This window comes from Arvicanthis niloticus, chromosome 17, assembly GCF_011762505.2.
Source record: "Arvicanthis niloticus isolate mArvNil1 chromosome 17, mArvNil1.pat.X, whole genome shotgun sequence".
NCBI classification, from domain to species: Eukaryota; Metazoa; Chordata; class Mammalia; order Rodentia; family Muridae; genus Arvicanthis; species Arvicanthis niloticus.
The window spans coordinates 3,634,591-3,659,099 of NC_047674.1; the positions used below are offsets into that span (position 1 = coordinate 3,634,591).

At 41.5% G+C, this 24,509-nt stretch overlaps 1 protein-coding gene and 1 long non-coding RNA gene across 4 annotated transcripts in view; one reads left to right on the forward strand and one right to left on the reverse strand.

The window, feature by feature from the left end:
• Efna5 (ephrin A5) overlaps nt 1–24,509 on the forward strand; it is a 275,756-nt gene that overhangs the window by 150,470 nt on the left and 100,777 nt on the right. The gene's annotated exons all lie outside the window — the stretch shown is intronic.
• On the reverse strand, nt 19,697–23,853 carry LOC143434808 (uncharacterized). Its single transcript, XR_013104570.1, has 2 exons — nt 23,158–23,853; nt 19,697–19,935 (listed from the first exon to the last, which is right to left on the reverse strand). It is a non-coding gene; the product is annotated as an uncharacterized LOC143434808 (long non-coding RNA).

Sequence of the window (24,509 nt, forward strand, 5' to 3'; positions counted from 1 at the left end):
GAAGTTGATCTTTTCACATGGAACTCTTGTAAAGCTTTACTATGAGGCAAGCTTGTGAAAATTTTGGAATGCTTTGTGAGTTGGCTCTGTCCATAAAGGTTCCTTTGCCCTCTGGACAGATGAGGCCTGCGCATGACTTGTTTATGATGTCACCCTGTTGTTAGTCATGGTAACTTCTTTTCTTCTGTTTTTATTCATTTTCAAGACTGTAATTTAATTACATTTCTCCCTTTTTTCCCTCCAAATCCTCACATATACCTTTCTCTGCTCGTCTTCAAATTCATGACACTTTTCCTCATTAATTGTTGTTTTGTGCATACGTGCATTTGTGTACATCTTAACTGTTTTTTTAAAGAAAAGCAATGTGTATCATTGATACACAGTAATTGGCTTGATTTTGTTGTTGTTTTTTTTTGTTTTGTTTTGTTTTTTTTGTTTTTTTGTTTGTTTTTTTTTCTTAAATTTTAGGCAGGTGCTTTTGAAGTTGGTGGGGGATAGATCCAGAGCTAGACTGCCAGACTCTTCAGGATTCTCAGTCCTCACATTAACATTTAATTGAAAGGAATTCTGTCCTCCTCTGTGAAAATAGTTGCATAATCATGGTTCTATGTTAGTTCTTGTGCCTGACAGCACTGTAAATCAAGGAAAGATGTCTGGTTTCCATCAAGTCGCAAGAGGATGACCCTGTCATCTTGGTCTCCATAGATGGGACGATACTGATCTCAGCCTTTTCAAACAATGCTCAGACTTGTATCCAAGAGCTTTATGAGAAAAGATTGTTTGGTTCTGGTCCTCAGCGGTTCATGGCTCTTTTTCCAGAGCACTGATGCTTTCTTTCTTCATCTACTTGTTCAAGGAAATTATTAAGTACCTACTCCCATTACTGCGTAAGGCATTTGGGGTATTCTGGCAGCACAGAAATGGGGTCACGTAATAAGTTGTAAAGCATTAGTGGCCCCTCCAATATTTCTATGAATTAGCTGGTCATTCATTATTTATATTCTGCATGTCTGTTACGGGCTATTCAAGTCATTCAGAATATTCATTGAGTATCTACTGTGTGCCATACCAAGACTGTTATGAATTCTCATACTATAGTAATCAACACATCATGGGCAAAATATATGTCCCTGTGAAAACCATATTCTTTTTGTTTCTCATCTATATTTTTAAACCATTAATAATTTTATGTCTATGAGTGTGCTCTTAATAGATGCGTGCTTGACATCTTTGTTCTTTAGTTTCTTTGAGATTAAAGAAACAAATAGTTGTTTCAGAGTCTGGATGACTTTCTGAATATGTCTGCCCTTATATTTAAAGGAGTATAAAAAAGTTCAGATAAAATTTTATTGTAAGCTGGCATGTGAAGGCTTAGAACTTGGTTATTAATTAACTACTAAAGAAAAGTCATCCTATAAATGAATTTACAAGAATAACAATTTTAACAAATATCACTTACAAACCTAAAGTTTATTCTTCCACATTTAACCAGAATACATAAAATATCCATGTAAATATCTGAGCATAAATATCAGAACAATTAATGCATGTAACAAAAAGACCCTAATAAAAGAAAGAAAGAATTGAATAATGAATAATGATTAATGAAATTTTTGAAGAAATGAATAAGCCTAAATCCTGAATGATGATTGTATACATATATGTCCATATATTATATATGAAAACACAATTAAATGTGGACCAACTTTTAAGCAACATTAACTTCTAGAATTTTTTTCATTATTGTCAAAACAAGACTTATTTCATGTGTATTTGTTGCTCACTGTCTATTTTTATATAATATTTTTTACCTGAGAATATTGTTGATTTTTAGCTTGATTTGTTCAGTTTTATTTAAGCATTACGTTACTCTATCTCAGTGACCAAAAGGGATGAGAAAATGGTAGCGCTGACCTTGATATTTAAGGCCATTCTGAACTTTTGCCTACAATTTGTATATTTGAAGTTGCCATAACACAGATGAGATCTGTACTTAGAATTTAGAGCAATATTAAAGAAAAGCTGTAGAAAGGAATACTTTACACCAAAGAAGTCAGCTCTAGTGTTGTGTGTACATGCATAGAGGCATGTATGTGCTAAGTCCATAGTTGTTCATGACAGCCCTATTTTGTGTACAGTGACCTCACAGTAAGAACTTGGGATGCTCACACGATGCTCATCGCAGAGGGTGGATGCTATTCTAGCATAAGGACTGGCATGAGTTCACTTCTATTCTAAAGAGCCATCCATCTGCACTGCAGTCAGCTCACAGTTCTACAAAGGAGCAAAGTGATAAACTGCCAGTTCCATTCAATGGGAGAAGAGGGAAGACCTGATTTGCCCCGAGGTATCCAAGGCTGGGGGGAGAGATTCCTTTCTTGTATAGAACTGCCCACATGTTTTCCCTGTGAGATAACATAGTGCCCTGAAGACTCATCTCTTTTCTCTTCAGATTCCTATCTCTATAATGGCTAGATTCCATCTTGTCTTCATTCCTGGGCTTCTTTGACAAGCCGTGGTAGTGCACAGCCTGTCCCCTCTCTAGCTTTGCTGCCGTGCCGGCCAGCAGCAGAACCAGCAGCAGTAAGGAGATAAACCATATTTTAAAATTTCTCTAATGCTTATTTTAAAGTCAAAGCTTGTATATTGGTGAAATTGGTTTTTATATAACTCATCATGTCCAAAAATATTGTCATTTTACTATGTAATCAATATGAAAATATTGATGTATTTTACATCTTTTATATCCAAGCTTCTGACTCCCATGTCTAATTTACATTTTTAGCAGTGTTATAGACTGTGAGCATCTAAAAATGTTATTGTTTGTCATTTGTATCCAAAATCTGCATGCCCACATGACCTGGATAGGTTCTTAATTACTAGAGGCCACCAAATAGTTCGTTGATTGATAATGCCAGTGTCCTCTTAATATTTGACACTTTATAAAGATACTACTGGGGCTGGTGAGATGGCTCAGCAGTTAAGAGCACTGACTGCTCTTCCGGAGGTCATGAGTTCAAATCCCAGCAACCACATGGTGGCTTACAACCGTCTGTAATGAGATCTGATGCCCTCATATGAGGGAGTGGGACCCAGAGCGAGCAGAGGGCCAGAGCAAGCTGGAGTCTGGAGCAAGAGGGAAGGGGAAAAGCAATAAAGATATTACTAAAAAGTTGCACTTTGGGGTGGGGAGAACAGAATGGACATTCTTTGTCCAGAATAACCACATCTTTGTCCTGAAGAAGGCAAAGCCGTAGCCAGAGTGGGGTGGCGCAGGCTCTTGCCTCCATGGACAAGTTTATGTGCAGTCTACAGTCTGTACATTTGATGTTGCTTACGTTTGCAACAAACGTAACAAACGTTTGCATCAAAAGATGGTCCTCTTTTACCATCTGTAAAGTGCTGTATGATTCGATCACTTCCAATGTCTTATCAATCATTCCCTTACAATCTATCTTTTTAAAAATGCATTATATTTTATTGAGTATTAATTATACAAACTACGGGTTTCCTTATGTACCTTTCCATATGTGCATATTCTAGATTTTTCATCTTGCCACCTTCTCTGTGAGTATTCTTGCTTTGACAGGTCATATTGTGGAAAAAATAATAATAGCTGTTTTTCTGAATTACACAAACTACCTGTGTCTTTTCTGAATTTCTTCACTGTTTTGTATTTCCTCTTCAAGGACTGAGATTCTTCTTCTTCACAGGCTGTTTTACTGTTCAGCTCTTGGGAGAATGAGGCAACAATCCTCATCAAATGACTTTTTTCTTACGTTAAGAACCATTTGCTCTAATCTGCTTGTTAGAGGAAGTCAGGTATCTGTGTGGTGGTGGATGTCTCAGCCATCTTTTTTCTTACTACAGGAGGATTCTGGGTAGATTCAACACACTCTGGAAATAACTGTGCCATTTTTCATTCGTCACCTTTGTTCTTCTCGCAAACCAAACTGTGTCTCCCATGTCATTCTGTCGACTGTGCTCTCATTCCTCTGCTTAGTGTTCCTCAGCCTCACAGAATAGACTTTAGACTCCTTTGTTTGCAGTGAAAGGTATTCTTGTTGCAGCCAGCCTTGCCTGGGTTCATTTTCAGAGCCCTGGTCTGAGTGAATTGCATCCCTCTCCAGTCAGAAGCACCATCGTTCCTCCTCAGAGCAGAGTCACAGACCAGTTCCTCTTTACTAGCCCATAATTTAACACCCTGAACTTACTAAACCCTGATTCTCTTTGTTTGCTTGGTTTTTGTTTTTTCGAGACAGAGTTTCTCTGTGTAGCTTTGGCTGTCTTGGAACTCACTCTGCAGACCAGGCTTTCCTTGATCTCACAGAGGTCCACCTGCCTCAGCCTCCCAATTGCTGGGATTAAAGGCATGTGTACCACAACCCAGCTTTGACCCTGATTCTTATTTATCCTCACCAAAGACAAGCATTTAAGCCAGAAGAGTTTAATTCATTTCTGTTTCTTATGAGGTGCTAAGGACAGCCAGTCTTACTTTGAGTAACCATGTGGGATGCTTCCTGTGTGCCAGGTTCCAGGGTGATTCTGCATGTCAGAGGGGCCAATGTGTAGGCAAATAACTCCAACACAGATCCAATGAGTAGAAAAATTGGAATATGTACAAGGTATTGCAGTAGGCCAGAGGGGAAAGCAGACAGCTTTCCCTGGAGCAGTTCCTGGAACCTATGCTGACAATTGCTTCAGGTATCAGGAACTGCACAAGGGACTTCTGAAGGTCTGGAGTCTGCAATATCTCTTATACTTCTCTGTGTTTGTTTGGCTTGAGGTGGCTGCCACACAGTGACTGAACATGCACCTGGTCTGGGTTCACATCCTTCCCTGTTTGCCTGGGAAAATGAGCTGATCTATGTTTTGGCTTCTAGTGTAGACATGGGTATCACTGATGCTTGTTGGTGGCTTTAGGGGGATAGGGACAACTAAGGATTTCATGACAGTCACTGTTCTGTGCTTTGCCTTCACATCAGTCATCTCTCTGTGTATTTACACTTACATTCGTCTATATCACAGTTTCTAATGATATTCGTCAATGTCATGGAGTTATGAAGGGCAAGTTGGGTGTACATGTTCCTGCGGAGGCACATGTGTGTGAATATGTGCTGGACTTATTTTGGGTCATGGGGGAAATTTCTAATTCTGAGATCAGTGACCTGAAACTCTTGTGTCTGCTGTGGTTTCCAGCTGTCTGGGTTTCTCGTTCGGCGAGGCCTAGGCAGTGCTTGCAGCAGTTAGTGCATGGAGGATCAGTTCAGAGTGTACCTGGTAGTTTCACAAGGCTAATGAAATCTGAATGGAATTAGTTGAGTAAAGTGAGGATGCCACAAAACTCACCTACGCCTTTCACTAAGCTCCTTGGGTATTATTTAAAATTGCCTTTCATATAATGAACAATATTTTTTTCTTACATGTACACAAGCCTGCTTCTTCACAAATTATAAAGTATGAATTTTACTTAGCATATAGCAAGTCCCTCATCTTATAACTCAATGTTTTTTTGTCTTGAACTGAGATTATTGCCAAGACCTTGGTAGGCACTTTCTCTTTAGAGAGTAAGTCCCCTTTGTAATTGATGCCATGGTGGTTTCTCAGAACCGACTGCATTAAAGATACAGAAACACAAAGGCTACTGTTTTATACACACTCTGGCTTATTGAAGCATATTATTTATATTCATAATTTATTATTCAATTATTATAGTGCCATAATTTTACTGGGAGTTCCATGGTAGGTTTCTCTGTTACAGCTTTATTTTCGAAGTGCTTTAAAATAGGAAGGGTTGTTCCATAGGAGTAAAATTTAGAGTCTACCAGAATAATGATAGAAATCACAAGTTCATCTGCACAAATACCTGCTACCTCAGAAGCTTGCCGTTTAAATGGGGCTTCTGGTGCCACTTTTCATGGGCTCTTACTACATATCTTGGAGGGGCCAGAAGGCCACTCCAATGACTTTACAGATGGGTAAACTGAGTGCAGTTAGAGGGGTTTCCCAAGGTAATGTTGTTGATACTTTTGTCAGCTTCTCGCTGCAAAAATGTTTATTCTTATGAAGATATGTGTTGTCTGTGCCTTGTGCTTCCTTAGTTCATTTTCTTTTTCTTTCTAAAAGAATTATTATTATTATTATTATTATTATTATTATTATTATTATTATATCGTCATGTCATTGTTGCTTTATTGTGGGTGCTTGTGTGTGTGTGTGTGTGTGTGTGTTCATACTGTGTTTAGGAGGAGGATAAATGGGCTGCACCATGCATGTGGAGGTCAGAGGACAACTTTACAGAGTTGGTTCTCTCCTTCCATTTTTATGTGGGTTCTAGGGAATGAACTCAGGTTACTGACTGCCCAACAAGGCCCTTACTTGCTGCCTCATCTCGCTGGCCCCTAACTTGGTTTCTGTTTCTATGTTAGAAGATAAGAGAACATAGCAGATAAAGTTCCCACAGGAGAGGTCACATGCTTGAGTAAGGTCCTCTGGTTTCTATTTTTATAACATGGCAGTGAAGTGACTCTTCCCTGAGAGGAAGGGCACATTTGGCTGTATTCATTTGTTAACTAACATTAACAAAATATTAGTTGCATTTTAAATTCCACAACTTAAAAAACAAAAAGCAAAACGTGTTTTAGTACATTCCAGCCTTTCTCAGGTTATGATCTAAACCTTGAGGAGGAAGCCCCCCCTTGCCCCACTCCTACCCCAGACACACACACATACAGATAACTTAAGAAATGACTTTTCCTTAATTATTTCAGCTCAGTACAGAAAGACTTTTCACGTTTCTTTTCTGCAAGACAGGGAGTTCTTTGAAACAGAAACACTATATGGAGCAGAAAGCTCCCCAGATGCTTCTCTCAACTGATTGGCAGAAGCTCCTCAGGACAAATGAGGGACTATGGTCTGTTGTCAAAGATACCCATCTGGTGCTTGCTGTCCTGTTTTACAAGTTCTATATTGTGGGGCAGTTAGCTCGTGCATGGGCAGCCGTGGGTCCTGTTTGGTGGAGTTGTGGATCCCAAGGCTCCGGGGAGCAGAAGCATGGGAATTTTACTGAGTTCACTCCACAGGGTGCCAGGGGAAGCTGCGGGGCTCCGCAGGGGCGTGGGGAGATCTCAGTCTGAGGTTCCTGGGGGGGGGGGGGGAGAAGCGGGGGTCTCTGGGCCGATGCGGCTGACCCGGGAGACTGATGGTCTCTATCTTTGGGTCCCCAGACACCGCTGGAAGCTGCAGAAGAACAGAGATGGGAGGTATATGGGCTGGACCGGCCCTCAGCCTAGAGGAACTCGGAGGAGGGAAGCCCCGACAGCGCCCGAGGGTTGAGACTCTTTGTTACTGGGACTCGCTTGGCTGGCTTGGCTAGCTTGGTTGAATTGGCAGCCTTCGAGGTGGAAGGTAGAGAAGTCCTCAGCGGGAGATTAACCGGCAACTAGACAGTCTAAGGCCCCAACAACAGGAGGAAGTCCAAGGTTTTAAAGGGTTTATTGTCAAGGCGAAAAGTAGATGAATCTGGCAGCACCCCTCTTCCCTCACCCCCTCCCCCAAACTCAGGGCATACCTGAGTTAGGAATACTTAATTGGCTATGCCCTCTGTCCTACAGGTATCTCATTAGTATGTAGATCTCTGGAGGCCCTGAGGCCTGTAGTCACGCCTTCTACCTGTGGAGGGGCTGGTAGGGGCGTTGTCCTATGTGACTGAAAGGCGTGGGTCAATGGAGGTCTTGGGGGATGGGAAGCCTTGTGTCTAGAGCCTGGAGTCTGGGGACGTGGCTGAACACCTACTGTCATCCCATTAGGGTCCAGGGTTGGAGGCCTGTGCTCGACCAGGAACCAAGCTATCCTTTCACAGACTTCTGCCCCACAATATATATTGAATGCGAATGCTGTAAAACATGTACATAATATATCTTTGTTTCTGAAGATTTCAAAACAAAATAGTATTAGAAAATTTCATTCAAAGTTTTTCTAATGGTGTATTCTGTAGTGATAAACAATGATGGTAACTTAAAAAGTAAAATAACTGTTGATATTCACCATATCCACCCCCATTTTGTCCCCGATTTGCTCCTGCCCCTTCCCCTTTCCCTTACTCTGTGTGTGTGTGTATGTGTGTTTGTGTGTGTGTGTGTGTGTGTGTGTGTGTGTGTGTGTGTGTGTAGGGGTGTCTATAAAGAATTCTAGAAACCACCGATAGGAAACATCGACATTTGCTTTTCTGTATCTGGCTTGTTTTGCTTTATAAGACAAGTCTCCATTTGCATCCATTCCCTCGTCTAACAGCACAATTTTGTTCTTTAATATGGCTGAACAAAACTCTTGTGTGCATATACCACTTATCCTTTGTTGGCTAGTCTGTTTACAGAAACATGGTTTTATTCCATGTGGGCTGTAACCAATAGCCCAGTAAATGTGGACACCGGGGTATCTCTGTTCTATGTTTGTTTACCTAGTGGACTTGGTGTGTACCCCAAAATGGTATGGAAATGGGGACCCTTGTGCACAGTAGTGAGAGAGGAAACTGGGCTTGCACTGAGGAAATCAGTACAGAAGACCTTACCTCTTTAGAATGAAAGTGCTGTGCATCTTTGGTCTGGCTTATTTTTATGCCTTTCTTATGTAGTGGTTTGCACGTATGGTGTAGTTCTGACTCTCTATGTGGTGAAACTGCAACATACGTTAAATCATTTACTCCTAATTTTATGCTGACACATTTGCAGGCAATTTCCAAGGCGCTATGATCCAGACCGGCAAGGAATTCTGGGGATGCACATTAGAACTCTGTTGCTCAGAGGACTTGGAGTCACAGGTTCTTAGTGAACTTCAGAAGTATACCTGCAAGACTAGGGCGGCTTTTGGCAACAGTCAAGCAAGCGTGCTGTGTAACCTGGCAAAAGATATCCACTCTATCAGGTGTCATTTTGTTCATGTTACATCTGATGAAGGCAGATGACGTTACCTGGTAATGATTTTAGGAATTCTGGAAACCTAGAGAGAGGAAGTAGTCCTGTGTGGAAATAGATGACCCGGTCTAATGAGGTTCATAGCACACTTCTTCTTGTGTTTGCTCTTTCCCAACATGCAGCGATGCATTCTGAACTCCTCTGTTTTTAGCTTCTATTATCCACCACCCAAGTTCTCAATTCAATTTCAGACTCGGGCAAAAGCCTGTAATTCTATTTGTTTTGGGTAAATTTAGCAAGCTGCTCCTGATTACACCTTAGCCAGAGACCATCTGTTGACTGGCGTGCCTCTCCAAGGAGTGGCTTCTGTAGGCGATGAACGAGGAAGAGGTTGAAGCGCTGTTGCTATTAGTAAGCAGATGCACCACATCGGGGATGGTCCTTCCCGCCCTTCAATCTGCCAGCTCTCAGTATTGATGGAGTGTCGTATGCCTGCGAGTCATTCCATCCTCGGGCAATGAGAAGTGCTCTCCTAAGGGCCATTTATCAAGTGCTTCTCCTGGCATTTGATGGAAAGGAATCTAGAAGTCATAGTTTGATACACACAGAGCACAGCCATAGGCTCTGCTTCACGTCCCGAGTATCTATGTCTGTGTGTATATATCAACTCCATGCGTGCTTTTCAGCAGCTACAGTCATGTGCTGTCAGAGCCCCCCAGATAAAACAACAAGATACAGCTGTGCCTCCTAATGCAATGCGTAAGCCTCGGCAGCGGCAGGCTCACAATTCTAGAAGGCACTGTTTCCACTACTAGAATGATTGCGAGTTCATTTGCATCAGATAGCGGAGATGTGGGACATAAATTCACAGTGTTGAGGAACAGTTTCAGTGCTGACTGTGACATGCTGAGGCCTTTCTTTTATTATTTTTTTTTTTTGAATGATGATGATATTGTTAGCTCATAGCTGAGTCTGTCCAAATTCAGCACAGACATTGGCTTCCTGTGGCAGTGAGGCAGGAAGGGAAACGGAAACGCAGAAACTAAGCATAAATTAGCTTCATGTTGTTTTCTAAAGAATTGGAGAGGGGTGGGGAGGAGGGGCTGTGTTGCCAGAATGCTTGACTACCAGAAATAGATGGTGAACTGAGAGAAGCCCTCCTCAGTCGGGTGTGTCCCGTGCTGGGTGGAGGAGCAGCCAGGTTGGTGTGTTTAGCTGGCTTAATTGGAAATGCCCAGGCTCCATCTTTTTTTGTTTGTTTGTTTTTTGTTTTTTGTTTTTTGTTTTTTGTTTTTTGAGACAGGGTTTCTCTGTGTAGTCCTGGCTGTCCTGGAACTCACTCTGTAGACCAGGCTAGCCTCGAACTCAGGGCTAGCCTCGAACTCAGGGCTAGCCTCGAACTCAGAAATCTGCCTGCCTGCCTCTGCCTCCCGAGTGCTGGGATTAAAGGCATGCACCACAACCGCCCAGCACCCAGGCTCCATCTTACAACCCCATCAGAGGGGCCATTCCTATTGAAGTCGTTTTGTATCATGGAGAATGGGGGGTTCTTTAGGATTAGGTTATGGCTACATTATTTTTATTTTAAGCAAAAAGCTTAAGTTTACTTAAAAGCTAGTCTTTGCCTTTTTAATATAGTGCCATATATTATTATTTTGATTCTGTGACCTATTTGTTTTTAGTACTGTGGAGGGAGCTCAAGGCATTGTACATGCATAGCAATTACTACTATACGACTGCGTTATAGTCACAACTCATTCCCACAAAAACAAGGCCTCACAGTATAGCTCAGAAGGATAATTTTCTATATCTCCTCCTTGTACATACAAAACATACCTTCTTAATTCTAATTTTGAAATTCACTGGAGATTCAGTAAAGTGAGAATAGTTTGGAATACAATCAACAAGATGCACTGTATAGTACTTAGCTATGTGTTTCTGCTTTGTTTCTGTTTGTCTGTCTGTTTGAGAAAGAGTTTCCGTAGCTCTTCTGGGACTCACTATGTAGACTAGGCTAGACACAAACTTGAAGATCCACCTGTCTCTGCCTTCTGAGTGCTGGATAAACACGCACCGCCACACTTGGCTATGTTTTCCTTGTGTTTTGTTATGTTCAGTGCTCATGATCAAATGCAGGGATCTGCATGTGTGAGAGGCAAGTACTCTAAAGGCAGGAGGGTGAGGAGTTCAAATCCGCCCTGGATAAATAGCCAGGCTGAAGCCATTTCAGTCGGATCCTCTCTCAACATCAGCACCGCCACCAGGCAGTGTGGTGAATATCTATAATCTCAGCACCCAGGAAGTAAGGGCAGGGGGACAAGGAGATCACACCACATCTGGTATAAACGAATGACTTTCCCAGCTGTGGCCCAAGCTGGCAGCAACCAGGACATTTGGCTCTGCATACCCTCACACTTACAGTCCCCCTAGCCACTGCCAAGAAGAATACCTTCTGAGGGACTAACATCATGTATCCTGAATGAGAATGATAGTCTTTGGGAACATCCTTGCTGATGCGGAATTTGAGTGGCTGGCACTAATGAATGAGTGGCAGATTTCCTAAGTGTAGCATTGGAACTTCCATGTCATCTGGGAGTTAACATCACTTATATAGAACTGTAGATCACCACCAGACCACGTAGTCATTGTAACACAAATAGAATACGAAGCTTAATGTAACGCATAAAAGCTGCATTTTATTGATTCAGGGTCTAATATCGTACAGATGGTAAGAGGTATCCTGAAAGCAAAACAGAATACAAGAGGCATTTCCCAAGTCATACAGCTGAGTTATACTATAATTAAGGTTAGCCTATATAAAGCCTATACAAAGAGTTTTAATAAGTGTTTCATCCTTTACAAAATGGCACTGGATGGACTTGATACAGAAGTTGTCCTCCTGTGTGAGATTATGCTATGCATCCAGTAACTCCTTCCCTGGCCTGCTGTGTTCTACAAAACAAAGGCATTTAGATGAAGCCATGGCCTGAAGATGCAGCAAGAGCTGGGAACTGGAGGTGTGTTTCAACTAAATCCCACCACTGGGTCACTTTCCATAGGCCCCAGGATAAATGGTCCTTGCTGAGACAATCACAGGAAATGCTTTTTTTTTTTTTTTTTTTCTTAAATAGGGGTAGTTTCCAGAATCTTGCTATTTGAAGAAACAGAATAAAGGTGATTAAAGGCAAAGTGCATGCTCCTTTGTCACACTTGAACACACGTGCGATGCTCACGTGTGAACCCGCAGTGTCTCCTACTTAAGACAGGTGGAACAGTCTAATTACTGAGGGTTATGCACTTCTGTAGCATAAATAAGGAAACAGACGAGACGGACGAGGTGTCCTTTAAAGCAGAATTGTAAGAAGGAAAGAGATGGGACAACTAACACAGGAGCAAAATGCCAGATAGGACGGGATTGTGTCAACGGGAAGACTTGTGTTCTCAGCCAAAATAACTGAATTCAAGTCATTATTTAGTGTGAAACAGTGTGATACTGTGGGGGAAACGGCTATGAGGCCCCACTCTATGAACCATACAAGGGGGGTTGATCTCCATGAGCAAAATTATTAGAGGACAAGAAGGATGTTACCATAAAGAGCGGTGGGAAAGTATACAAAGATGCAAACATTCTTCTAGGGATAAAGCTTAAATTGTAGCGAAGATTTTAAAAAAAAAAAAAAAAAAAAAAACACACACACAAGCCAAAACAACCTTCATGCCCTACTGATCACAGCCTCCGTGGTTGATACATTTGTGAGTTTTGCCTTATTGAGGATTATAAACACAGTCACAGGAAACAAATAATTACTAGCGATCAACCTATAGATGGGGATTATACAGGAGTGGGTCTCCCAGGATGAAGGATCGGCTTTGAGAGACAATGCCCAAGTGTGACATCTGAGATAATTAAACAGAGGGGAGGGGGAAGCTACCCTATCATGAAGGTTTGGAATGTTGTTAGTGGCGAGGTACTAACAGCAGCCTGGCCTGTGGATTCCTTCTGGGGGCTGCAGGGTAAATTATCTGGTCTACACTAAACCAGGACCATGACCTGGGAGCTTTTCCTCAGTGGCCTCTCTCAGATATTCAAGTTGGTGTTGCCAGCTTCCGGTCTCCTGGGGTCTATTTACCTTTGTAATTTGCACCTGATGCATTTATATTGGTAATTTTTTTCTCTCCCTGGAACCCTGAGATCTCATTTATTCACTAGTGCAATAAAGTGGTGGAGTGAAAATCCCTCCCTAAAGCAAAGAGGGGAAGAATTGTTTAGGGAAAATGGCATCATACGAACCGAGGCTCTAATTAAAACATCAGAGGAAGTCTTGTTCTTACTTAGACAGCGGCTAATGCCCGCATCCCTGCGCACCTGGGTTCTAATCCTTGAGCCTCCTCACTAACTTGGTCTCTCTTTTTTCAAGCCAGTGTTTTTGTTTTTGTAACAAAACAGTAACAGCTCTAGGGTTAAGGCACAAGAATTGTTCAGCCACAGCTTGCAGAACCCTTCTTGGTAGTGTGTGTGTGTGGGGGGGGGGGGAATTACTTTGAGTAGCAAAAGCACAAACAAGAACTGATTTAGAATAATAAGCAATTAACGTAGATTAACAACAGTTGCTGGGTTCCAGCTGTTGGCTGGTGAAGCAGGTTCCTTCAGACTAGTTGAATGTGACCTAGTGTTATTAGAATCCAAAAGGGATAAAAGTTTATTCCTGCCAGTAGGAAAGGTAACTGTTTGCTTCTGAAGGGAGTGTGTGTGTGTGTGCGCGCACGCATGCGCTTTAAATTAGAATGATGAGTCTTTGTGCTCTGTGTTTCGTTTCGACATTAAAAACAAAGCAGACAGCAAAGCAGGTGTCTGTCTATGCTCCCTATGGAAAGGAGGTACTTAGTTCCTTTCGCTGCCGTGTTTCTGGATTGTATCCTGGGTTACCAGCTAGGCCACCCTAGTATTATGTGAGGACATCATATAATTATAGACCGCATAACCTTGGAAACTCTACGAACAGGTAATTTGTAGGGTAATTACATGTAGTCTGCCTACTGCAGATTTACGGCAACCCATTTCACTGCTTTCAAACCTGCATCATGGAAAGACCTTGCCCTTGCTCTTCGGGAGTAGGCCCTTCTGAAGTAACAGTGAGAGCTCTGAAGTACAGAGCTGGCTTTATGGCCATGCTGCTTATGCAGGGCTGCAGGATTTAGACAGTTTTGTATGTGTGTGGTGTCACTGTCTGGAGTTTCATAGGTGAGGCATCACAGAGGCAGTGGTGATCTATCCAGTGCATGGTCACCTATTGTGACACCACTTACACATCATCTTTGAGCTGCCCATAAGTGTAGGCTGAATAAGGATTGTGAGATACCAAGATGTGAGGCTCTCAGCACACATGAAATTAGCTTGTGATGGACACTAGCTGTTTCTGCAGAGTATTGACTGGTAGGATATGTGTGGCTCATATAATTTGTAAGGTGAATTAATTTCCATTGAGTTAGTTTTATTCAGTGTTTTTTTTTTTCCCTACCCCAGTAACAATGAAATAAATACCCACATGCAAACTAGGAAATGTCATTTTGATAATTTCACATACAAGTCAAATGCCCTCGTCTTTGCATTTAATTATTTTTGAACCATATAACTGTGAATGTTCAAAGTCATGTAATAATGAAATGCTTTAGAGTTTCTGCGGAACAATACTAATAAGCAAATAAAAAGCATTATGACAAATTGAGAAGGGAGACATCATGAAGGAGGGGGGAAAACCCTATAATTTAGTGTCATTAAAGGCATTTTCATATTGTACTGTGTCTCCAACCTTAAATAATGGGTCCTGCTGAGGCCCATTCAGCTGGTGTGAATGGCAGAGGTTCCCACCATCTTCCGATGCTTCCTTGAGCGGTCCATGAGACACCAATTGCACACAATTTTTGTGCATTTGCTCCCTGCATAAGTTTCCATTTATTCAGATTTCACTGCATTTCAAAGCTTCTACGGTTCAAGGAACCTTTTAAATCCTTTATGTCTAGGCAAAGTATCATTTTTAAGACTGTTATTTTCTCTAATAATATGTGAGGGTCTTGTTACGTTCTAGACATGGTTAGCAAAAGGAGGAATTTTATACAGGCATCCTAACATGAATCCCCCTCCCCCAACCCCCACCAGAGACTCTACCCCTGACTCTCTGCAAGTGAATTAGATGTGCCTTTGTGAATGCCAACTGTTCTGCCATAAAAGGATGTTACTACTACAGGTAGGTCCCCTGTTCAGGCCAGTGCTTTGCTTATGACATCATAAGATATATATATATATATATATATATATATATATATATATATATATACATATATATGTCTCTGTCACCTAAGCAGTACTAACCAAGGTCAAGATCTCAGGCTCTCAGCTCAGGTTGTGCTAATAAACTGATTCAGCTTTGGAAGCTGGTTCTGAATCCATGGATCTATAGTACTTTGGGTGAGTGAAAGAGGTGATCAGTAGGAGGGCAGTGAGCACTGCCAAGGGAGCTAGCTCTCATAGGACTGTTTTCCCAGTTGAGTGGGAAAATGACCTGCTCCTAAAAGCCAACCCCTTGCAGCGTCTGCTTTGCGCTGACCAATAACTACTCTATTTCAGCAAGAGGAATTGTGGTCTTGCTTGAGGAGAACTGGAAGTTCTACCCAGCTGGCACTTTGTGGTGAGTCTGCTGGCTGGGTTGCTCCTTCAGCACGCTCCTCTCTAGCTGTTGTCAGATACTTGTGGAAGTTGGAGTTATTCCTTAGGTCCACACAGATGCTTAGCAAACCCAGGACAACAGGGTCAACTGTTACCTCGAGCAAGAGTCAACATCCTTTTCCCAGAAAAGACATGTTTATTTCTTTATTTCTTTGGTTACAGATCTGTTTTTTGTTTGTTTGTTTGTTTGGTTTGTTTTGTTTTTTTTTTCCAGTAGGGAAGAAAGAAGTAGTGTCTCCCTGGCATTCAGACAGTTTGCCAGGACATTTGTTTTCTTCCAGGAGGACAGATTGAAATCCAAGGAGGCCTAAGACAGAGAAACTAAGACATGGGCTCTCAGACACTTGGTGTGAACCAAAGCCTCTAGTCTCATCCATGACAGAAATCAGCTGGGCAGAGGGTTTTCTTTTTGGTCTTTGAGGGCAGGGCAGGGAGTAGAGTTGAGTGTAGAGGGAGAGACTGAGAGCAGGTACTGATCAGTGCTTTGAGAAGGCATGGCTGAGGCTCTCCTCTCTTCTTGACACACACCACCCGCTCCCTGCCGTATGCTCCTGGTATTCGCTCTGGGTTAACTCGGCCCGACAGTCCAGCCAACACTAGACCTATTAAAGCCGTTTGATTCCAGTAGCTACAGACAGATATTAAAAGTACCTGCCATTAGAGGTGACCAGAAATGTGTTTTTAATTCTTTGGGCACAAGGAGAAACCGAGCAGTTTCGAATACCACACAGAATTGCCCATATTTGGGGGGCGTGTGTGAAAAATACTTTACTAAAAAGGATTTATATTAATAGGATAGGAATTCATGACTGATTGCTGCCTAAATCTGTGACATAGGGAAAGCCTGTTATTGGGGGTAAACAAAGAGATGGTTGGTTACATTAGAAGATATGTGCTCAGGGGAAACAGTTATAGAAAGTAGATTCTTGTCAGACTGTCTAGCCAACAGTAGCAGTGCAGGCTGCTGTACACACTGTATACCTTGTATTCATCTTTGGAAAAACATACAAAATCATTGTGGTGGTTTGTATATGCTTGGCCCAGGGAATGGCACTATTTGGAGGTGTGGCCTTGCTGAAGTGGGTGTGTCACTGCAGGAGTGGGCTTTAATACCCTCATCCTAGCTGCCTGGAAGTCAGTATTTTGTTAGCAGCCTTCAGATGAAGATGTAGAACTCTCAGCTCCTCCTGCACCATGCCTCCCCGGATGCTGCCGTGTTCCAACCTTGAGGATAATAGACTGAACCTCTGAACCTGTAAGCCAGCCCCAATTAAATGTTGTCATTAATAAGACTTGCCTTGTTCATGGTGTCTGTTCACAACAGTAAAACCCTAACTAAGACAATCAGGTAGCACAGAGGGGGCTGTTTGAATATCAAATGCTTCAGAACATGTAAAGCACTTAGAATGGCTCTTGGGGAATGTGCGTTACCAGAGTTTGTGAAATTGGTCACTGGAGCCAGGATGTCTACATGGGAAGGCTTCTTAAAAGTGGAGGTTAATATTCTCCTGTGATTGAGTTTGCAATTTCAAATATGCTTTTGGTTTTCCAAGTGTTGTTATTTACTTAGTTTTTCTTCTCTGAGAAGTAATTTAGACCTCTTAGCCATTAGGCAGCTTTCTTTGCCTAAACACGCTGCTTGGTAAGAATGCTTGGTAAGACTCTTTGTCCAGCCCACAAATAGAGACAGGGCATGCGCAACACTCTGCAATTACCTCACTGATTTAGTCTGGGGCTTTAATTTTTCTTATCAGTAATTCACTTCAGATAACAGCTCTAGAGATAAAATGGGCCTTCAGGGTTGCTCGGCTGAGGGAGGGAGAACAAAGGTTCTGTGGCTCTTTTATCTCTTGTTTACTGAAAAGTATTTGGTTGTAAAAGATAAAGACAAAACTATTGTGTGGGCTCTAGAAAATGAACAAATAAAAGTAATTATTGCAGCGGGATATTAAGTAACAATAGGAGATATTTACTTCTCTCCCAGGTTGGTGACTTCAAATCCAACACTTTTTTTTTTTTTTTTAAACCTTCTTTCTCTTAAAAAAAAAAAAAAAAAAAAAAAAGTGTCTTGTGATTCGTTCTATCACAAGAATAGACCTTTAGGGTAATTTTCTTTGAGAGTGAAATTGAGGTGTTCTGAGAGTATCATAAACTGCTGTCTCTCCTTGAAAGATGCAATAAAACACATTCCAAAGGTTCTTGAGTCCCATTGAAGACAGGAAGTTGGTCCAACAGATAGATGAGGTAATATGTATTTATTTGAAGTGTTGACTATTGCTCAAGAATACCTTAGGGGAAATAATGTGCTTTTCTTCAAAGTCCCTAACTTTTGTAATTGTGTAGGGGTAAAGATCTTTGGGGGATGAGTAATGATCACAACAGAAGGGGGTGTGTGAGTCTGCAGTGAAACATTTTAGGTACAGTCCTTAAAGTGTTCATACAGAATTAGCCATGAATATGGATCTGCCTCCCTGCCTGCCTTGTATTCTTTAACACACACACACACAATTCTTACAGTGAGCATATATATATATATATATATATATATATATAGAGAGAGAGAGAGAGAGAGAGAGAGAGGGGTACTTGGCTACAAATCTTCATATGCAGTCAGTGAGATGGCTCAGTAGGCACTTGCTTCCAAAGCTGATGACCTGAACTTGGTCTTGGAACCCACATAGTGAACAGAGAGAACTGATTTCTGAAACTTTTCTCTGACCTCTACAGGTGTGCTGCATGTAGGTGCATACAAGTGTGCAGACACACAAACACACACAAATAAGTAAATGTAATTTTAGACATTCTTTCAAACCTCTATTTTCCAGTTATCCCATTTCACTTCACAGAACGTGACTTTCACTTACAGACTTTGTGACGATACAGAAAGCCAGAAGCATGTCAATCTTCCCTTAGTCACAAAGAAGGAACACAGTGGAAACTGAAGCTATTTCCATCAGAAAATGCTGGTACTCAGAAGAGTCCTGCTTCTCGAGGCACAAACCATTTCATGGTTTTTCATTTCCCAAAGGAACAGACTTAACTTTCTAACAGTACCCTACAAACCATTTAGGTAAACCACGGAAAAGCAGCAATGTGTCTCTTGTCACCGGTGACAACAAAGCCAAAAGTCCCTGAATATTTTATAGTTGAATCCTGAGAACATGCATGCTCTAACTCATAAATCATTTTGTATCAATATGTGGCTCAAATGAATAAAGTATCTGACTATAGAGCCAGAAACTGCTTTTCCAAATTGTCACATGAAAGAGTTTATGAAACCTCATCTTCTTTTTAGATGGGGGATGAGTAGCGTTATGTCAGGATGGTCAAGATGACTTGGGATTGGGGTTTAAGCAACTAGACTTAATACTGAATTTCTTTTCCCCCAAATGGTACCCAACAAAAACCAATAAACAAACAACCCGGATGTGACTCTGCAGAAATGCTTCTGTGGGGACTGCGCACACTGATATTTTGTCCTGTTTTAAACTATGTCAGCATCTTCAGCTATGTTGTGACAGATACAGGTCACTGGTGAGTCCTCTGGCGCTGCTTCTAAAGGGAACTCCCAGGTCTAATGGACTTTGGAACAGAGGCAGTTGTGACCTTTCTTTCCCGGAAGATGAGGTGAACATTGTAGTTGTGCTCTGGCAGGAGCAGATCTAAGTGCTGCGGGATGGAGGTTCAAGAAATGTTTGACTGCTTTTGAGATGATAAGTGTACTACAGTTCATGGAGACAGAGCATTGTCTAACTCAAACACACTGTGTCGGGGGACAGAGGATGTTTGCTGCGCACTGGTTGCCAACTTTTCTGACCATAGCAGAATAGACATCATGCACACACGTTGCATAGAGCACACTTATTATCTACAAATGGATGTCAAGGGCTAAGGGAAAGCAGAGCACTTTGAATTGTATACCTTAGATCCATAGGATACGCAAGGCTGCTTGGCTAAGGGTTGTCCTACTGAATCAGAGCTGGTCAGCGGCACTGGAGGTGAATGGTCAGAATGTTCCCGGCAAAGTGAGATGGAGACTCATTTAAATACATCACAAAAGTCATCAGCACAAGACCATGTTCAGAGAGATTTCTTCTAAGCCCTCCCAGATGTGTTGTATAGCCCAATGAAGAATTTCCAGTGTATTCTACAGTTACTATTGAGAACTGTAGGCATGAAGTCGGGGAGGATAAGCAGAGAGCTGGATCTTCCAGAGCTGCCTAGAAAACTGTATTACATAATCCTTGCAGTGGACATGTGGCTGTTTTGTTTTATTTCTTTCTCCTCTTCCTCCTCCTTCTACAAAGAAATGATAAAAAAAAAAAAAAAAGTGGTGATGTTGTGAGGAAAGGATTAAACAGTGTCATCAGACTGTGAGGTGGGCAGGTGGTGTCAAATCAACTACACGATGCTCAGGAGTCAGTCCAGCACAATAACACACTCTGTGCTTACGCTACAATAGTACGCCTCCAGGTAACAGTAAAAGAGATTTAAATATGTGCTTTATATAATTTTTATATAAATTAAATATTTATGTATAAATGTATTACATAACATATTACATACAACATATGATTCATAATATATGTGTAATATATAAAATATATAATATTTATATACAAATAATACACAGAAAAGTTTTATATAAATTTTATCTGATCTGATAGATAGGCTTGCTATAGATTAGATGGCATATTGAAAGTGTCAGTAATAATGGTGGTGGTTAAATTAATAATATGTTATATAGATTTTGAATTCTATTTCACCTACATAGTTTACAATCCCTCATGTTCTCCTTTAATGGATTATCAGTTTTCACTCTTAATGTTTTTTATGCATGTATTTCCACTGAATAAAGCTTTGTTTTTTACTTAAAATTCAAAGAAGTTAGGTGTCCATAGCATTCAGTGTTGACATCCATGGCTCTAAAACGTTCTGTCTGATCTAGAGTAACCAGAGAGGTGTCTGGGTACCAAAAGCATCAGAGGGGACAAATAACTTATTCTCTCGTCTTTTTTTTTATCATATTTGACTTGTGGGCAATTAAGTGAAAAAGGTTAATGTAAAACCAGATAATTAATTAAAATAGATTATTATTTATAAACATAAAAAGAGGCAGCAAATGAATCATTAATGAACAACAACAAAAAAACAAAAAAAGGATAAAATTTGTAGGTAATCAGCTACATTTGTTTCTTGGAGCTGCATTTGTTTCTTGAGTGGCTCATTGCTGGTCTGTGGCCCAGCAGAAATTCACATACTCCATGGGAGAAAATAGATCTTCAACCAGGAATCTGTGTTCCCCAGGACACTAGCCTCAAGACAATAATGGAGAATAAGACTGAGAACACTTCTGCTCGGGCTATCTGACTCTAGAATTTTCTGTTTCTGAGTTAAAAGGCACCACCTCCTTTAGGTCCACTCCATACATTGCCCGTAATGCAACAGTCTGCGTAGTTTTCTCTCTAGCCAGAATGGAGGGACTAGATTTTATGACATTAAGTCCATCAAACATTTGTCAGCATCTGTTCTACAAACTCTGCTTGTTGCTAAAGGGGATACAAATATTATTAAAACATGGCTCCTGTTTTCAAGTGATTTTTCAGTCAAAGAGGGAATAAGATTGGCATGACAGTGGCTGTCGTTCAGGGCAGAAGGCGCTATGAGGATGAACAAAATTTACATCATTTCCTCTGCTCCAGTGCAGTGATTCACTGTCAACTTTTGGATCAAATGAAGAAATCTCAGCCTTCGTAATCTGACACAACTGTACCCACTGAAAGTTTTGCTTTATCACAATCTACTGTATACACAATCTACTCTATTCCTGCCCTCTGACTAATCCATGACAAACACATCCATCCATGCATCCTTCACACCCTCCCCTCATTCATTATTTCTGCAACTTCTAACTGCCTGCCACTCTGGAGGAAACAAAAGGAAGTCAGACCCTGCCTGGAGCAACTCACCACCCAGTGGGAGAAGACAGACAGGAATCCATTTTTGAGGAACAGCGTATTGTGATAGAAAGCGCAGAGTGTCATGGGAGGAGAGAGGAGATGAAGGCCTCGCAGAGGAAGTGAATCTTGCCAGAAGTTGATTAGGCATTCACCAGGGAGAAGAGCCAGGGGAGAGCATTGTAGATGGAAGTATCTGGTAGCACTTTGTGGGTAAGAGCAGAATCTGGCTCAGTCAGGGTACTGGTGGCAGGAATGAGGGCTAGAGGGCCAGAGGCAGTCATACTGGGACTTGCTGTATGCTCAGGAGTGAGTGTTCTTTACCTTGGTGTCAGGGAAGTTTGCCTGTAGTTTGAAATGTGACTGAGCTGGGTCTCATGCTAACATAGATGATGCAGTAAGGTCATGTCAGCTTCTGGTAGAGGAAAGTTGGGATAGTCTCAGCAAAGGGGGAAGGAACAGCACTTTAAATATATTGAGACCCTCAATATAAGGCCATCTTCAGATACATTTCTCTAAGGCCCTCCCTGCCTTGATACACATATGTTAGCTAAGTTACGATAGTTTACACTATAGTAACCGACAGCCCCAGGATTCCCAGGACTTGAAGATAGAGTGGTAGGCAATAGCCTGCATTTAACTGTTGATGCTAAAAGCTATTTCAATATATTCTCCAATAGTTTTTCACATTAACACAATCTTCTTTGTAAAACAACACTCCTCACTTTGGACCAGGGAGCAAAGTACTTTCATTCTCTCTACGATCCCACCAACAACTACTCAGTAAGCAGGCAAACCTTGTAAGCCTGAAAGGTGGCCATGGCTTAGTTCTAGAAGTCTACTACACCTCACAGCCTGCTACAGTTTTTCTTTTTTCCTGTTGTAGTTGCAGACTCTGTATTACTCAGACAACACATCACTGCTCAGCCGTGCATTTTCTTAGAACTATCATCTAGTCCTTCCATGTGTGTGTGTCTTATTTCTGACAGATCCGGAAGGTCCCTCACAGGTCCTAATACGCAGGGAAAGGGGGTGTCTTGCATAAGCAGGATTGAAAACATATTGGGTTGAATTTGGCACAACTGATCTGTGTGTGTTTGGTGGGAATCTGGCCTCGGTAGTCTTTTATACATAAATAGTCAGGAGTCATGACTGATTTACCCCTTGTTTGTGATTTCACCTCTATCAGATGACTGCAATTTGATGTGAGCTAAGATGGACCAATAGGGATCATGTAATAATTTATTTTATTATATGCCATTTTGCTTTTGAGATCCCTATTTCTTGTCTGATCTAAGTAGAAGTAAATACATGCTTACTCTGAATGTCACATTGCTGTGTCACATTTTGAAGATGAAACAAGCTTAAGGGCAGCTAAATAGGCCTTTCTCATTTCAGGTCCAGGTGGTGGGGTCCAGTATAAAACTAATCACTTGTTCTTCCCTACCAAAAAGAAACACACAAAGTTGCAGCTTAAAAGGGAAACCTGAAGAATGGCTTTGTGTTCAGGGGAAGGGCTAAACCGTTTGAGAAATGATGAAATGATGAAACAGGATTTGCTTACCCACAACCCATCATCATCAGCATCATCAGCATCAGCATCAGCATTTCTTCCTTCTCCTCCTCTTCCGTCTTTTTCTTCTTCTTCCTCCCCTTCCTCCTCTTCCTCTCTTTTCCTCTTCTTCCTCCCCTCCTTCTTCTTTCTCCTCTTCCTCCCTTTTCTTCCTCTTTATCTTATTTGCCATCTCTGACATTTTCTTCCTTACTAAGCCTGACTTTTAAAATGAGTGAGTCAGTGGTGTGAGCCCTGGTTCCTATTAGTCCTCTGTAGTATAAAACACTGAGTGAGTGTCTGTGCCTTTTAAACATGACCCATGGGAAGCAGGTAGGGCAAAGATTATTCTTGTCCCGATACAAAAAGCTAACAGATCAATTCACTCCTTCCCCTGTACCAATTCTACCACAAACATTTTCTGCCCTGGAAAAAAAAGGGGGAAAGATTCATTGAGTAGTAACAGGGCTAGCTGTTTGTCTGTCATCCAGCAAACTTAAAACACTTACATTATGCTGGTGCACCTCAGGGGGTTACTTGCTGGCTTCCAGCTCTGCCTGAGAATTCACTGCTGAGAAGTGTGTGTAGTCTGTCTTGCTTTCTTTTTTACACTGAATTTGCATTTTAACGTATTTTGCATTCTTCATAGCTAAGAAGGAACTTTTTCTTTTCTTACTCCTTCCAACCCCCCATTATTTCCACCCTGGGACTACGGTAAGTGGAAGTGGATCTAAAATTGGGTCACACAGTGCAGCCCGAACTGCAGTGTAGAAAAGGGATTTGAATCAAAGCAGGGAAGAGAGCGGAATTGGAGATTTAAACTTCCCTTTTAGATTTTTCTGTACTTTCTCAGTTTAGGTTTACTTCTTTTCCCTTTCTTTCTTTACTTTTGTTGTTTATTTTTAATTCTATCATAGCCTGTTTCTCCTGAAGTTTCCTCACTTTTCTTTCGTCTTTCTCACCCACTGTTTCCACTTCTCAATTCTCCTTGACATTTTTATTTTTCAGATGTATTGGTGTACACTCTTCTCTTGAGCTCTCAGCATACCCGATTGCAAACATACCTCCTCTCAGAATGTGGATGCCAAAGAGAAGTCACGAGACTTTTGCAGCAGCTCGGCTCGCTGGCGTCTTACTTAAATACCCTGGGTAGCAGGTCCACCTCATTCCATTCTTCCCAGAATCTCATTTAATTAATTGGCCTGAGTTGAGATGTGAATGCCCAGTGATCTCTCTCTCAGTGCTCTCTCTTAGACGAAGCTCTTAGGGGCAGATGCCATTGCTGTTATTGGCTTGTCTTAAACTCAGAACTCTCAAGAGCCTTGTCCCTCATTTCAGTAACTGTTGTTGCCATGAATCTGTGT